Source organism: Tetrao urogallus (assembly GCF_951394365.1).
Source record: "Tetrao urogallus genome assembly, chromosome: 8".
NCBI lineage: Eukaryota > Metazoa > Chordata > Aves > Galliformes > Phasianidae > Tetrao > Tetrao urogallus.
The window spans coordinates 17,880,442-17,895,502 of NC_136821.1; positions in this window are offsets into that span (position 1 = coordinate 17,880,442).

Consider the following 15,061-nt stretch of genomic DNA (forward strand, 5'->3'; position numbering starts at 1 on the left):
ACCACTGGCTGTTTTTTCTTTTTGTCTGATAATACTTAGTTCACTTTGAAGCAGCCATTGCGTGCCCACTCCATATTCCAGGTCTCAAATCTGACACTCAGCTTCTGTCTCCTACCCTCCATAACTGTACAGGCATTTCAAAGTACTAAATGACAAGTTGTGATGATCTTTCCTGCTCTTTATCTTCCAAAATCTTACTGTAAATATTTTTTTAAAACATGCTGTCATATTTACAGTTCTCTAATAAATAACAATCTTGTATTAAATCAAAAGTTCTTATTCTCCATTTTCTTGAGAATAAAAGTACTTAATCCAAACAAATTTGTTCTCTCCTTCAGAACCCCACCTGCAGCTGTGAAAAATTAGTCTTTCACATAGTCTTAGTTTTCAGATACTTCACTGTGTGTGTTTTTTATACTACAACAGAAAAGGATATATCTATTTGTCATCTGAATTTCAAACTCATGGGATGATACATGAGTTTATCAGGTAAAGAACCAGAACCAAGTCCTTTGTACTAAGAAAGACTAAGAGTCAGTAATTACATATTCATCCACAGTAAACAATAACATTTCCTTTCCTCTCTTCAAAGGATGTCAAGAATGGCATTGTCAAAAAATAATAATAATAAATCATATTTTCCATTAACCCTTTGGAAAAAAAAAGATCAACTAGAGAAGTACTACTGTGAGGTAGCCAAGACTGCAAATATGAAAAGTGATTTGTATTAGAATGACACAAATTTTCAAAAGTGGCATTTGAGGAAGGGCAGTACTAGTTCATCACAGACTAATTCGTGCTGTGAAATTTTGTTCCAGTATGATAACCCATGACCCCTAATAAGGTATTAAGCAGATACGTCACAGCTAGTCACTACCTTAAGCTGAACATTGGACACCCAAGTACCAAATTGGTTTGAATTCTGCGTGGAATGCAGGTGTGGTTATACACCATAGTGACATTGCAGAAAGATGGAAAGTAATTCTGGATTAAGTGCCTCAGAGAACAGACATATTACAGTTTTATCGATGCAGCAGTGCATCCAAGACAGCTGTTAAGAAACTTTTTACCCTTTTCTATCTCTTGCTTAATCACATCCAACCTGAGCTGTACTCATGATCTGGGCACATTTAATTAAAGGAAGAGAGTAAGCAGAATTAGGCTGCCTTGTGTCCCAGAGGCAGCCTCGGGCTCCTTCTGCCTGCACTGTAAGTTAGCTGGATACAAGTTCACCTTGCCTAGCTAGTCAATGTTCTACCCTTTGCATGCTTCATTGTACCAGTTGGAACACAGGCCCTTAATTTGAATAAATAGACTTCCTAGATTTTATGTCCTAAATTAAGGAACACTTCGAGTTCCGTGGATGATATACAAATACAGCCCATATTTGAGTAAACGCAAGAGTAATGGCATAAAATAGCCATGCTTGCACAAGGCTTAGCCCAACAGATCATACAAGACACTGTGTTCAACTTTCTCCAGCATCTTTTCCTGGTTTTGCATTTTGTTACACTGGACTGGGATGTTATAATGCACTGTTGTACTTCGTGAGAGAATAACTTTGTCATCCTGATGAAAATTATTTATTACAGGTGTTTCTGAGTTATGTTAGTGCTTACCACACAGTATTTTACAATGCATGTACAAAAGGAGTGCAAACACAGCCATATCTAAATTTCCCCTCCGATATTTAAAGAGGCTTACATGTACATGCTTGACTTCTTTTGAGGCCATGCTTTCAAAGCATTAGTTTAGCTGACAAAAATATTTTAATAATATTAAAAACCACAGTATGCACATCTGGATTCAAAAATGCTGCAGAGTAAGCAAAGTATCACACATTTTATGTAAATAGGTATTATGATAATAGCAAGTATTCTAAATTGTACATTTGACAAAGAAAAAATATCCACCTTTTTGCAAGTGTTTTCTAAATAAGTATTTAAATAGCAAAAGTTGTATGCCAGTATACATTAGTGCTGACTAACAAAGTTTAAAAGAAGCGAAAGACACCTGATAACTAATTTCAGCATAAAGAAATGGAAAAAGAACAAAGTGAAGATGACCAATATTGGGAATGAGACAGAAAGAACTCACAGAACTACTTTTAGGATAGATATAAAAGGAAAAAATGATACAGGAGATAGTGTGTTGTGCATAGTGCAGTTAGGAGACAGGAAAATTTAATTCTGACACGATGAAAGCATTAAGATGTCAAAATGGAAAAAATAGGAAAAAAATTAAAGACACAGGAAGAAGATCGACAACAGTGAACAGGGCAGCAGACAAAAATGAAGGCAACTATTCAAGTTTTAAACACAGGTCTGATGTGGTGAGGGAAAGAGATTTAAAGGGGGGGTAGAAAAGAACTTGGTCCTTGAGAAGTCAGAGTGGCTATTGGTGAGAAAAACTAGGAGAAAAAGAGTGAACAGTATAGAAATCAGCCTGTCATGACAGGTCAGAGTAATGAACATGATTGCCAGCAGCAGAGCTGGACATAAGAATTGGTGGAGATACATGAAGAAGGTAAAATGAAATTTGCTTTTCAACATGCTAGTTAAATTTAGGAATACATTAACTTAATATGGAGTACAAAACAGAAAAGACAGCAAATAAGTTTCACATTCAAACCAGGGTATGCTTTCTAGCAGCATAGAGGGTTCCCCATTACCAGATGGAATTCAGGTATCAGATTTCTTATCGTTTGTTCCTGCCCAGGATGGACAGATCTGCCTCTCTGCTGCTTTGGGCACCAGCAGCACAATTGCATGGAAATGAAGTGGATAAGCTTCAACCACCTCAAAGAGATCCTGCCCAGCTAGGAAGATCAAGGTGCCCTTGACCAAGAGGCTACCTGATCTCTTTCTCCCTGATGTTTACGTAGGCTTTTACTTAAACTTCAGCTTATGAGTAAAAATTACTTTTTTTGTTTTCTGTACAGGGGGAAGGTAAAATTACAGCACTCATTCAATGAATGAAAATGAACTGCCTTTCAAAAAGCAACCCAAAAACTTAGAAAATATTATCCAAGAAAGAGGTTCAAATTTTGGGCCCCTCATGACACACCAGGCAGATAAAACACTGAATGTAGAAAAGAAAAATGGAGTAAGAGTAAAGATATTTTTAGCAATAAGCAACATTTTAATTTAGTCTCAGGCAAGCACTGGAATTTATTTGCTCCTGATATTATGGCATGCACACTGGATTTAATGTATGATCAGTGCTAATCCATTTCAAGCCTTGCAATATCAGCAACATTTAAGACAAACCAGAACTGGAATTACACAAGTAATGAATACATCTCAGCAGGAGAGTTTAGAAAGGTCCTATAAATATCATTCAAAACAACAGTGACATTACAAGAAATGTTATGATCTCAAAAAAAAACAGTCTCACTTCATTTCTATCTTGCTATCCTAATTGGGATCTTTGCAGCTGGGTACAGTATCTATTCCCTTTAACAAAATGTCCACACTGGAGAAATGTGTCAGCACAACTGCTCTAATTCTTAATCTCAACCCTAACATTCCTTAAATCCTGCCTATGATCCACACCGTGCATGGCTGCAGAAGTCTAATGCTATTGGTCAACTGGAAATGAGAACACACAGTTTTAAAGGACTTCTTGACCTTTTTTATGGTCCTGCTGCTTCCCTTGTTTGTTTATTTGTTTTAATAAGCAGATATACATGTACGCTTTTAGGATCTTAGGATTTACATATGGTTTAGTATATTTAATTTCTTGTAATTTAATTGATGTTTTTCCTCTAAAAAGCTCAGACAGAAGCATCTACAATCATTTAAAATTACTCAGCTTGAAATGACCTACAGTTATTCATGTAACTGTAAAAACAAATCTCAGTAGTTACCTTAAAGACTGTGCAGCACCAACTGAAAAATAATTATTTTTTCATAGTTTTAGACCAATAAAAAAACCAAAATTATTCCAAACTGTAAACAAGGAAGCTAATTTCTCCCTTTTCTACAAAAAATTGTCAAGAAGGTCCGCTGAATTTCAGAATAAGTAACAACAGCTGTTGAGCTACACAGAAATCTGAATACATAAATTCCCCTCAACATCTTCTCCCAATACATCCTAAAGTCCAGGTTGAGTGTATTTTAATCTTCCACTGATACAGACCTGCTTGCTTCTCTGAAAGGCCACAAAATGCCACTGAAGTTAAAATGGATGAGTTAACCTTTTGAGAAGTACTCAAAGTACCAAAAATTATTCTGACCTTTGACTGCACAATCCTTTAACTTCGCTAGATATTCATTTCATGCTATTTTTTTTTTTAATTATTATTACACAATTGGAGACATTTATTTGCCAATCTATCACTACAACATGTAGCAATTTGCTAAAATGAAGTATTTTGGTACCAATAATAAGGCATTACCTGGACAGCAGGCAAAAACACAGGGAGGGTGAGAAGCTGAAAGAGAATTGGTATGAATTATTTTTACAATTGTTTTAATAAATAAAGCTGTTTGGACAGACAGATCAGTAAATTGCTTCAACAAGGAGCAAAGAAGGAAGGATGCATCTGCACAGTTTTTGCTGCACCTGTGAAAGGAGGAGAAAGGTCTTCAATCTGCAGGACAAGGCAGAACAGGGATGTCCACCTTAGTTTTGTTTGCAATAAAAAGACACTTGCCTTTCCTTAGCAGTAAAAGAAGCAGTAGAGTGTAGAAGATTGTAATATCATTCATTTCAGAGAGAAAATAGCCAGTCCAGAAGGCTGAGGTCCAAACCCTGTGTATCAAACATTTATTATGGACCAGGACAGAGTCTGATGCCCTGTGAGCCAGCAAAAGAATGAAAGTTAGGCAATTTAAGCGAAGTAAGACTAAAGATTGCAAGCCAACTTTTAGGTATTGAGCAACCCTGCAACTGCAGTACACTAGCACTGAAGGCAAGAACAAAACCAGTTTTAGAACACAACCAATCCATACAGCTTTGTTTAATAAAGTACTGTATTCAAAATACTCCTGTTGGTCAACAACATTATTTTAACTGTTTTCATAAGGAATCACAATATTCTGTCTTCCAGCAAGCTGAAAGGATAATATTGGAGTTGACTTTCCTTTAAATTATTTTGCTTTTACCATATTATTTACTGACACTGTAACAACTCTCATTTATCTAACGTGCTAGAGATATACATTACCAAAGATACCTGGGAGCTGACAGTGACCACTGTTCCAACACTGACAATTCTTTCAGCACAAATAACTGTGACAGTCAGTCTTCCACTTAAAACTTTTGGAGATTCTAATGAGTGAAGATGCAACAAAACTTCTCAGTAGACTAGAAACTGACCAACTTAAACAGGAAAAAAATCATAGAAACAAGGATTTTTAATGGAAGGGGAAAAGCCATCACTGACATTTCTAAAGGGCTGAGGAAAGCGACGTGTTAGCAGGTTTAAACCACAAGGGAAATCAAGTAAATATAGAAATACAAAGAAAGACTGTACTAGACTACTACATTCCCAGTGGAAATGATTTAAATTAAAACAGAAAGATGCAACAAGTGAAATCTTAGATTCTACCTTTTGAGATCACATCTGCTTTGCAAAACTGTTTGCAGGGAATCCTGCGTACATGGTTGAGAATTGAAGGCTAAATGGATATTGAGACAATCCCTTCTCTGGCTGTTCTCATAGTTTGAACAGAAGAATCTGATGCTGCCACTTGTGAGCATGAAGAACAAGACTGGAAAGTGACTGTTAGAATAAAAAGATGTTCCATAAAATAAGTTATTAAGTTATCAGATTAATTATATAAGGATGTAGACATAGCATTAAATATCATATCATTTGAGATCAAATCACAGCATTTTCTTTTTAGTGGTACTTTGAAAAAGTTTTAATTTTTAATTAGTTTTAATTATAACCCCCTATCTTAGCCCATGTCTGGACACCTGCTAGAGGGGAAAAAAAAAAAAAAAAAAAAGCTTTGTCAAGGGTATGCACTAATGAAAACAAGAACCACAGCTTGTTTACTCCTACATAGAGTAGAAACAACAGGACACAGGACTACAGCATGCCACAGCCAAATTGTCCTATACAGTGCATCAAAGCACGTAAAGATAAATAACACTAGTTTTTTTTTTTTAATTCACCAATTTTAAAAATCTAATCATGTGCAAAACAATGATTTCAGTGAAATGATAGCAGAATTCAGACGTTAGGATGTGCAGGGGAAGCAAAGACAATGGGCCTCTCAGAAGCAAGCATGCCTGTAATTCTATCAGCACACTTACCCAATTACCTAGTAAGTTGCTGAAGACTAAAATGAGACAAGCACAGTCTGAAATACAATGCTGCATTTTCCATCTCTTCACACATTTTATCAAGTGTTACCCTAAATGTAGTCTGAGTACACAAAGTACAGTTTTTACAAAATGAAATATATTCTTTCAGTTTCTCAGATTGTTCATCAGCCTAGATTTGAGTTAGGCTACTAGAAACCCCTTTCTGAAACTCAAATTGTCATAAATCCCTACAGTTTCATTGGATGCAGTGCTTAACAGTCAGTGCCAGTCTTGGGAGTGAAATCACCATTTCACTTGTCAACTAAAAGCTAATTAGATAGCTGGGCATTATGTCCAGAGACATAGAAATAGAAACACAGGGAATCACCACAATCCAGAATAAAGAGATCTTACAGTTTTATAAAACTTTACAATCCCATATGACAAATTGATGTAATGTGGAATTATAGTCTTCCACATTATATTACTCCTAGTATAAAATGATCCTTACTATTATACACAAATCATTTACTCAGAAGCAAAGATTACTTGTTTCAAATCAAGAACAGAAACAATTACCTAACTGCCAAGATCAGCACCAGAAACTGAAGCTGTTAACTCAGATTTTTCTCATAGGTCTCCAACATATGCATATTTAATTCTTCATCTAATGTTTTTCTGATGATTGAGGAGAAAAGATGTAAAGCTCAACGACCTTCTCTCTGTTCAGTGCAGGAGTGTTATGGTTCCACAATGCAAAGAAAAGGTGAGCAGTCAGGAATTATCAGATAAGTGAAAGTTCGTCATGTATCCCAGACATCAGGTTCTGCTACCCAGAGTGGCAGAGCTTTTTACTGCAGCTCAGAATGAGATAAAGGTGATTACTTCTCATGATCACTAATACTGCAGTGGCTCCAGGAATTAATTAAAAATACATTGAATCGAAGCTCTTTATTTCCTGGACATACATATTTAAAAGCAAAGAGTTTCCAGCTGCCTGTTTGTACATTCTATGCATACTGAATAACCTGATACTGAAATAATCTTTATACATACTGCATTTTCATGCATAAGCTTTACTGTTACAAGACAGGGATTGTAATCATTTTCCAGTGCAACAGGTGAAAAATAACTGAATGACTTTTAGGAATAGAAGTCACCTATCTTTCTAATAACAACATTTGTACTTCCTATTTAACACCAAATTCAACCAGCCCTAACCTAACATTCCCAGCATAACAGGAGGAAGAAAATACGTATGAACTCAAGCGACTTTTATTCCTTCCTTAAACAGCATAGAGATGTGAAACTCTAGGCACTAGACATTGAACACATTCATCTAGGAACCAAAAGTATTTGTGTATTAAAAGTGGGAAGATGCCAAAAAAAAAAAAAAAAAAAAAAAAAAAAAAAAAGACGTGCAAAGAAACCTTTCAAAAAAACTTTAGGAGATGGGAATTAAATAAGTGCTTCTGTGAGCTGTGAAAAAAATAGCTGTCATCAGGGATGTGGTAAACTGTCATCTATCGCTCTCTAAACATGTGATATACGCGTCTGCTTAATAATGCTCACATTTCATTTTCAGTACGTCCAAACTGATATCTGAAAGTAATACAGTCATTTGTAAAAGCAGCATATGGTCTTGCGATACGTGGGAAGGAATATCCTCTCAAAACTGCATTTTCACTTTACTGGATATAAAACTGCAAGAAAACCCCTAAAATCTGCCAGCTGTTAAGGAGTACAGACAAATTTATAGACTCCTGCGCAAATTAAATATTCTGCAAGTTTCCAAAGGACTGCTATTTTACTATTTGTTCATTTTTGTGAAGCTCCTATTCCTGGATCGTTCATTCCACTAAGACATTTTGGAAATCGCTTCTAATGATAAACAGTGTTAGAGAAAACGTGGCATTTTTAGTTATTTATGTAAAGTGGTTTTCAGAGTGTCACTTCAGATCTGGCACCCTAATGCTATGTAAGATATTAGAAAATCTGTGATAAGGTAAATGCAATTTCTGCCTCAGTGAGCTTACTTTGAGTACAAACAGCTCAAATAATGGATTTTTTTTTTTTTTTTTTTTTTTTTTTTTTTTTTACAATTCTGCTTTAAAGTGTGTTTTTGTGTAATGAATACTAACACATATCTTCCTAATTCCCAGAATTATTTCTCACAAAAACTTTATAAACAATGAGAAATTATTACAGTGCAGATGTATACTCACTGCATTTATAGATAAATGAGTAAAAGCCCAGAAGGCCTAAAGCAATTTTGTCTTTATAAGACAAAAGTTCTGATTTCCGTGCATTTGTCTCCAGTCATAAAATATCACTATGTTTACCCTGCAGCACATAAGTAGGTTACAACCATCATTTCAAGGACCACTGTTACCTGAATGGCAACTCAGCAGCAGCTCTTACTGGCATGAAAGTCCAACTGTATTTGAAGAAAACAGCATGAGCTGGATGATCACATCGTCAATTCACACCAAAGCATGCAGCTGTGCAGCTACTATTACCAGGAATTAGTATGTCAATGTTGAACCTGAAAGACAAGCACAGAGGGCATGTCCTTACAGTTCACTGCTGTGACTAGACAGACTGACCCACCTACACACCTGGGGTCTAACCTAGGATCCAGCAAACATTTGGTCATGTACTTACATTAAGATACTTTAAAAATCCAGCGCAGTCAACCGGGCCTTGAATGCAAGGAAGTTCAATTCAATTCTAAGACAAATGCCTTCATCTATGGTTGCGTTCAGAAGAGCAGTGTGGTGCTTTGGATTTTGATTTATTACTGTTTACTGCTCTTATGAATTGTACACTCGTTTTGGTTTCAGAACTTGTCATATCAAAATAACACAAAGCTAGTGAAAAGAAATCACATACCTACTTCGAGTCATTTCAAAGTCAGCATATGATCACTCAAACAGCAAATTTGTGGAAGTGATTAATAATTTACTTGCCATTCATAATTTAGTTGACAATTTTTGTCTTTTTTACTTACTAATGAAATGCCTGTGAGTGGATCACAATTTTCCCATATTTATTATTCATTGCAACAATTTGCAGAATAATTTCTGCAAACAGTTCCTGTTTTGTAGCTCACTCTTTATGAATATTGATTATTCAAAATTCAGTCTCTGAAACTAATTACCAGAACGATATATTAGATTTTGTTCAGTGTTTGCCTGAGCATTGTTCTTATAAACCAGTGTTCTCTAAATACCTCTCCACAAGTATGAACTTAAATTGTATTCTTCTATGAGCACTCTGTATAAATTTTATTTGCTACAATGTTCATAAAAAGCAAACACCATGGAGCAATTGAATTTTAAAATCTGTACAAATACTGGGGGATATATTTTCTTCAGGACGAAGTAACCCTACTTGCAAAAGACAGCACAGTCTGCTTTTGAGCTGGATTATTCAAATGACCAAAGTACCCTGGTATCTAAAGAGTGAAAGCACAGAACACTGTGGCATCAAAAGGAAACGTCTCTTCATTAGCATATTTTTCATAAATCAGTTATTCCAAGTATTCCAAGCATTGCGTAAAGCAGTGTTGCAGCCATCTAAGTGTTACATTATTGAAAGCCAAAATTGCCAAGGTTTTACTGAGAAGGAAAAGGGAAAAAGAAAATACACACAAATGTACACTTCACACACCTCTCATATTGCACGGGGAAATTGACATAACTGACTCCCACATATTCGCAGCACAGATTACCACCTCCTTACTGGTAGGAGATTCCCTTCACACGTCAAGAACTTAAAGCATTTTTGCTTTGTTTTTCTGGCTTTATTTGATTTCAGATATTTGAAACTTACAATTTGTTTACTCATTTTTTTCAGATCTTTTGGTAACCTTTATACTCTGCATTTTTTGACACTCAGATTTAGCAACTGGGACTTTAAAGAAAAGACCAACTATTCTGACATACATAATAAATCTGACAGCCCCAGCGTTGCTGAAAGGCACTAGCATTGCAGAAGGCCTTTACAAAATTGAGAGAGGTGAAATGTTTGTCCAGCTTCTCACAGCTACCCAGCAACTCTCATCAGGCCACTCTTCAACAAAGTAACATTAAGAATTAGAACTGAGATAAGATTTAAATAAGACACAAACTCACAAAGGCCCTTCAGCAGAGGGATGAATTTTGTGCTCATCATTAGTGGTTAGTAATTGCATTTAAACTCAGAGAAACTGTTAGTATCAGCAACGATTTCACTGAGGTTACAGTGCTTGCTAGAACGAACTGATCCACTGGACTGTAATGAAATTGTCTACAATTTGACTCTTCACGAAAACGGCACAACTGCAAAACAATTTGTAAACATTTTGCTCTATTTCCACTAGTGAGTACTGAAACAACCCAGACTTAGCTTTACTTCAAGGATCTCACATTACATGGAATTGCTACTCACATTATGTTACCAGCGCACTTGTATCTTTGTGCCGGTTTGGTTTACAGAAATGGCACAGTGGGAAGAAAGCTTTAGAGTGAAAAAGAATTTTGAGAGCAAGAATGATTCTTAACAGTAAAAAAGAGATGGCAAGCAGGATAAACTTTAATCAGAAAAATTACAGTGGTGGCTAAGGTGTTTTTTTTTTTTTGTGACTTGTCAAATTTTTTTTTCTCTACTTCTGAAAATTTTAGGCCTAATATAAGCACTAAGAAAAGGGACAATAGCAACATAAAATGTTTTTTGTCAGCTAAGCATTTTTAAAAATACTTCATTAGTGTTACCAAATGCTGTAATCTATTCACAAATTGTACATATTCTCTAGTTCTTGCCTCTCTCCAGTTTACTGCCCCCAGTAATATGGATAATCATTCTAGAATCACCGCTTCTCACAAGTCTCATAAAAGTTGACATTTCTTTCTAGCTGGAAATGTGTTCACTGTTTACATTTCAGATTACCTCATTAGATGTAAATTGCAGATGTTTCTCCTTCCAGGTCAGAAGCTGAGATTTTCACTCGTTTGACACAGTGTTCTGGTGTGGATGAATATACAGACAACACCAGACACAGCACTCCCATAGAGAGTTGTAATAGATTTCATGTCACAGGGCCAGCCAGAGTTGAGAAATTGTATGCTGCCAGCTGTGTTATAAACTATCCCAAATATTACTTCTTGCACATTCTGAAAACTCAGTATTTTTACTGCATCATCAAGGAAGCTGATTCGTCTCGTGTGAGTAATTTTAGCTCTACCTTTATGTTACTTCCCAAATCGTAGCAAGGTACCAAAGCTAGAACTGACTATAGTAAAGTACCACTAGATTCTGTCTTCATCAGTTTTAGTGTTCCTGCCACATATTTTAAGACAGCATGAATGCTATTAGGCCCTATAACAAATTTCTGAGCAGTATTTGAAGAGGCATATTACATCATGTGAAGCCAAGAAAATTTTTTTCTAAGTAATGTGTAACTGAACTTTAAACTAAAAAACAAAACAAAACAAAAAAAAAAGACTTCCAGAAATCTAGTTGTTTGATTAAAAAAAAAAAAAAAAAATCAGGATGCCATCTCTTTGAGAGATAAGTTATACACTACCAGTACCTGATGGCCCACTTGCTTAGATTTCTTCAAGTGCATTTGCTAACGCTTCATGTCAACAGGCAATGGAGATATTTTAACTAAATACAGACCCTGCAATTCTTCTCTTTCTTCCCACTTACAGTTCCCCTTAGAAATGTAGGTATAGCTATGAATACTGACACACCTTTGAAAGAAATTCTATACATCCAGTGAAATGAACATGCCTGAAATGTGTTTTTCTCAGTGTTGCCAGAATAGGTTCATCGGGTCAATCTAAGCTTGTCAGTAGTCCTTCAGAAATCTTTTGCAAACCTGCAATAATGCTACCTTAGAGAAGTAGATAAGTGACACTGATTATAGAATTTTACTGCACTTACATCTAATTGCTGGCAAAAAGATGCTCAGGATTCAGACACGTGCTCCAGTGGAAAAAGGAGGAATTACATGCTATTTATTATTAAGAATCTCAAAGGCAATTTGCAATCACAAGATAGAACTATTTTCTCCTAGATTCTCAGAATACAGACAGAAGTTAGCAACTAGTTATACATGTTCAATTTTGCAGTCTTCTTTCCCCAGCATTAAAGTAAGCTTCAGTGAATTTAACAAAACTTAATATCTAACTAGCTGGCACTGCTGCAGGTTTATAATTGCATGTCACGTTGCAACACTGTGTTGCCTACATGATTTTTTTTTTTTTTTCCTATCACAGCCTTATTCACAAAATAAGTAGAAACACTGCTGATGAAAGATTATTCCTACATAAATATTTCTTATTAAAAAAAAATCACACAAAGTAAAATATCTTATTCAGATATAGACATTTGCTGAAAGAAATTCAGTATTTAGAACCTTCTTACTGGCAGCTACTCAGCAGGACAGTAGCCCTTCATCAGATCCAATTCTTGAGATTCTTGAGGCAGCCTCGTGAAGGTTGCTGCTGAGGAAAAAGCCATTAAGGTTCTCCCTCCTTTTCATCTCCAGTTTATGGGTGAATCCAAATGTGCGTCAAGGGTTCCTTTTTTTTTTTTTTCCTCCCCAACATATATATTTATTAAGAGTATGACTATACTCATAAAAAAAGCTCAATAAGAAAGAACAGATCAGGAAAGTTTTATACATTGGGTGTAAAAGTAATGCTTTCTATTTATTTATGTGGAAACTACAGCAGATACAAAGGGCACAGTAACGCTATTCGATAGAACAAATTCTCAGTTACAAAACAGAATTTTTCAACATAGTCACTACCATTAGGTATGTGTTTTTGCCAGTGATGACCAAGGGCCTGCATGCTGTGCTAGTAAAATCTGCACCAGCAGAGGTGATCCACTGTTTCACAGCTCCTGTGATGGCAACCTTTACCAGAAAAAATGTTGTTCATACACACCATCTTTCACCTGCCCAAACAGTTGGAAGTCAAAATCTCTACTGTCAACAACCACATCTGATGCCATGGGCAATAAAATCATAGAATGGCCTGGGGTGAAAAGGACCACAATGATCTTCTAGTTTCAACCACCAGACCAGGCTGCCCAAAGCCTCATCCAGCCTGGCCTTGAATACCTCTGGGGATGGGGCATCCACAACCTCCTTGGGCAACCTGTCCCATTGTGTCACCACCCTGTGTGGAAAACTTCCTCCTGATATCTTACCTAAGCCTCCACATCTTACTTTAAAACTATTCCCCCTTGTCCTATAACAATCCACACTCATAAACAGTCATTCAGAGCAGCCCTAATAAAACTCAGGGGGCACATAAAGCTGGAAAATAGTAGAAATTTTGATTCACTGGGAGATAATGTTAGTAAAATAATTGCTTAAAGGTGTAGTTTGGTAATATTTTCTGATGCATTTTCTATACTTCTGTCTCCATTTAGCTGTTTTAATTCTGTCATTTAAGAAAAAAAGAGAAAACTGACTAAAACAAAACTGCCTAACACTTCAGGTTTTTTTCCATTCATTGATCTCTACTGATACTTAATCTTTAGAGTATGTGTTCTATTTACTCACTGTACATTCTTGCCCCTGCCAATGGCTGGAGATGAATGAATCTGGCCTAAAAGATTGTAAAGGCCATACAAAGTACAAATGAACAAAGTAAATTAGCTGCTTAGGCTCCCCCATTATTATTTTTTTTCCTAATAAAAAACATAATTGAAAAGCCTTTCCATCCATCCTCTGTGTCCAGCAATTAATAATGAAAAGTTTTAAGGAGATTTGGCTCAATTTACCAGAACTTTCTGTTTGTGACTATGGTTCATGACTCCCTGTGGTACTGTGGCATATAATGAAATAAATGTAGAAAGCAGCCCCATTCTTGACACATGGAACATTTTCAAAGATGAATTAGATGTACGCTACCTGGCTTCCTAAAGAAAGCACACACAGAAACAGTTTCCTCACTTATATCTCACAGGTCAGATTTCTCTTCACTTGGATCACAACTGACCGCAAAGCCATATGGTCCCATGAAAGTGCATAAAGAATTCTTCATTCACTTCTTGACACTCTTAATTTAGATTAATGTCATACTGTAGGTATATTGTTTTATGTCCCTAAATGCTATGTCCTTAGTTCACTGTTTGGCTGGAAAAAACAACAAAACACCAGCATTCTGCCTGTGGACTGCTTAAGTGCCTGATCTCCAGCCTCTCCCACCCTGTATATAAAAGCTAAGCAAGATAGCTCAGTTGTGCTGTCATAAACACATATCCTGTCTAAGTGGATTTGGATTAGACAAAATATTAATCCTGACAGCATTTATAACTAGCCATACAGGTAGACAGGATTTAGAACATTAATTAGGAGCCATAATGCAATGCTTAACTCTTAATTCCACAATCAATGGACTTCAGTAAAAGGCTGACTTAAGAAGTTCCTGACTTTCCTTTCTGCCACCATAACTGCTTATGAAATTCTGCTCCAAATCACGTCACTGATCTAAGTTGGGTTAAAAATAACTCTTCAGAAAATATTTTCACCAGCAGAGTAGGCTTATGCCATAATGATACAGCTCAACCAAAACAGCTGGGCAGGACCAGTGATCAGGAGTGGCTAAACCATCCTCGGCACAAAAGCCACTGCATGCTGCCTTTTGCACTACAGCATGCATGCTTACCTTACCACCTAGTACATATGATTCAGAAATGGCTTTCATTTCCAAACTTGCAAAAGTAGGCTTCATGGTTATTTTCCAGAACAGATCTAATCACATTCCCCACCATTTGTCCCAGAAGTGTATGCAGGTAGTCA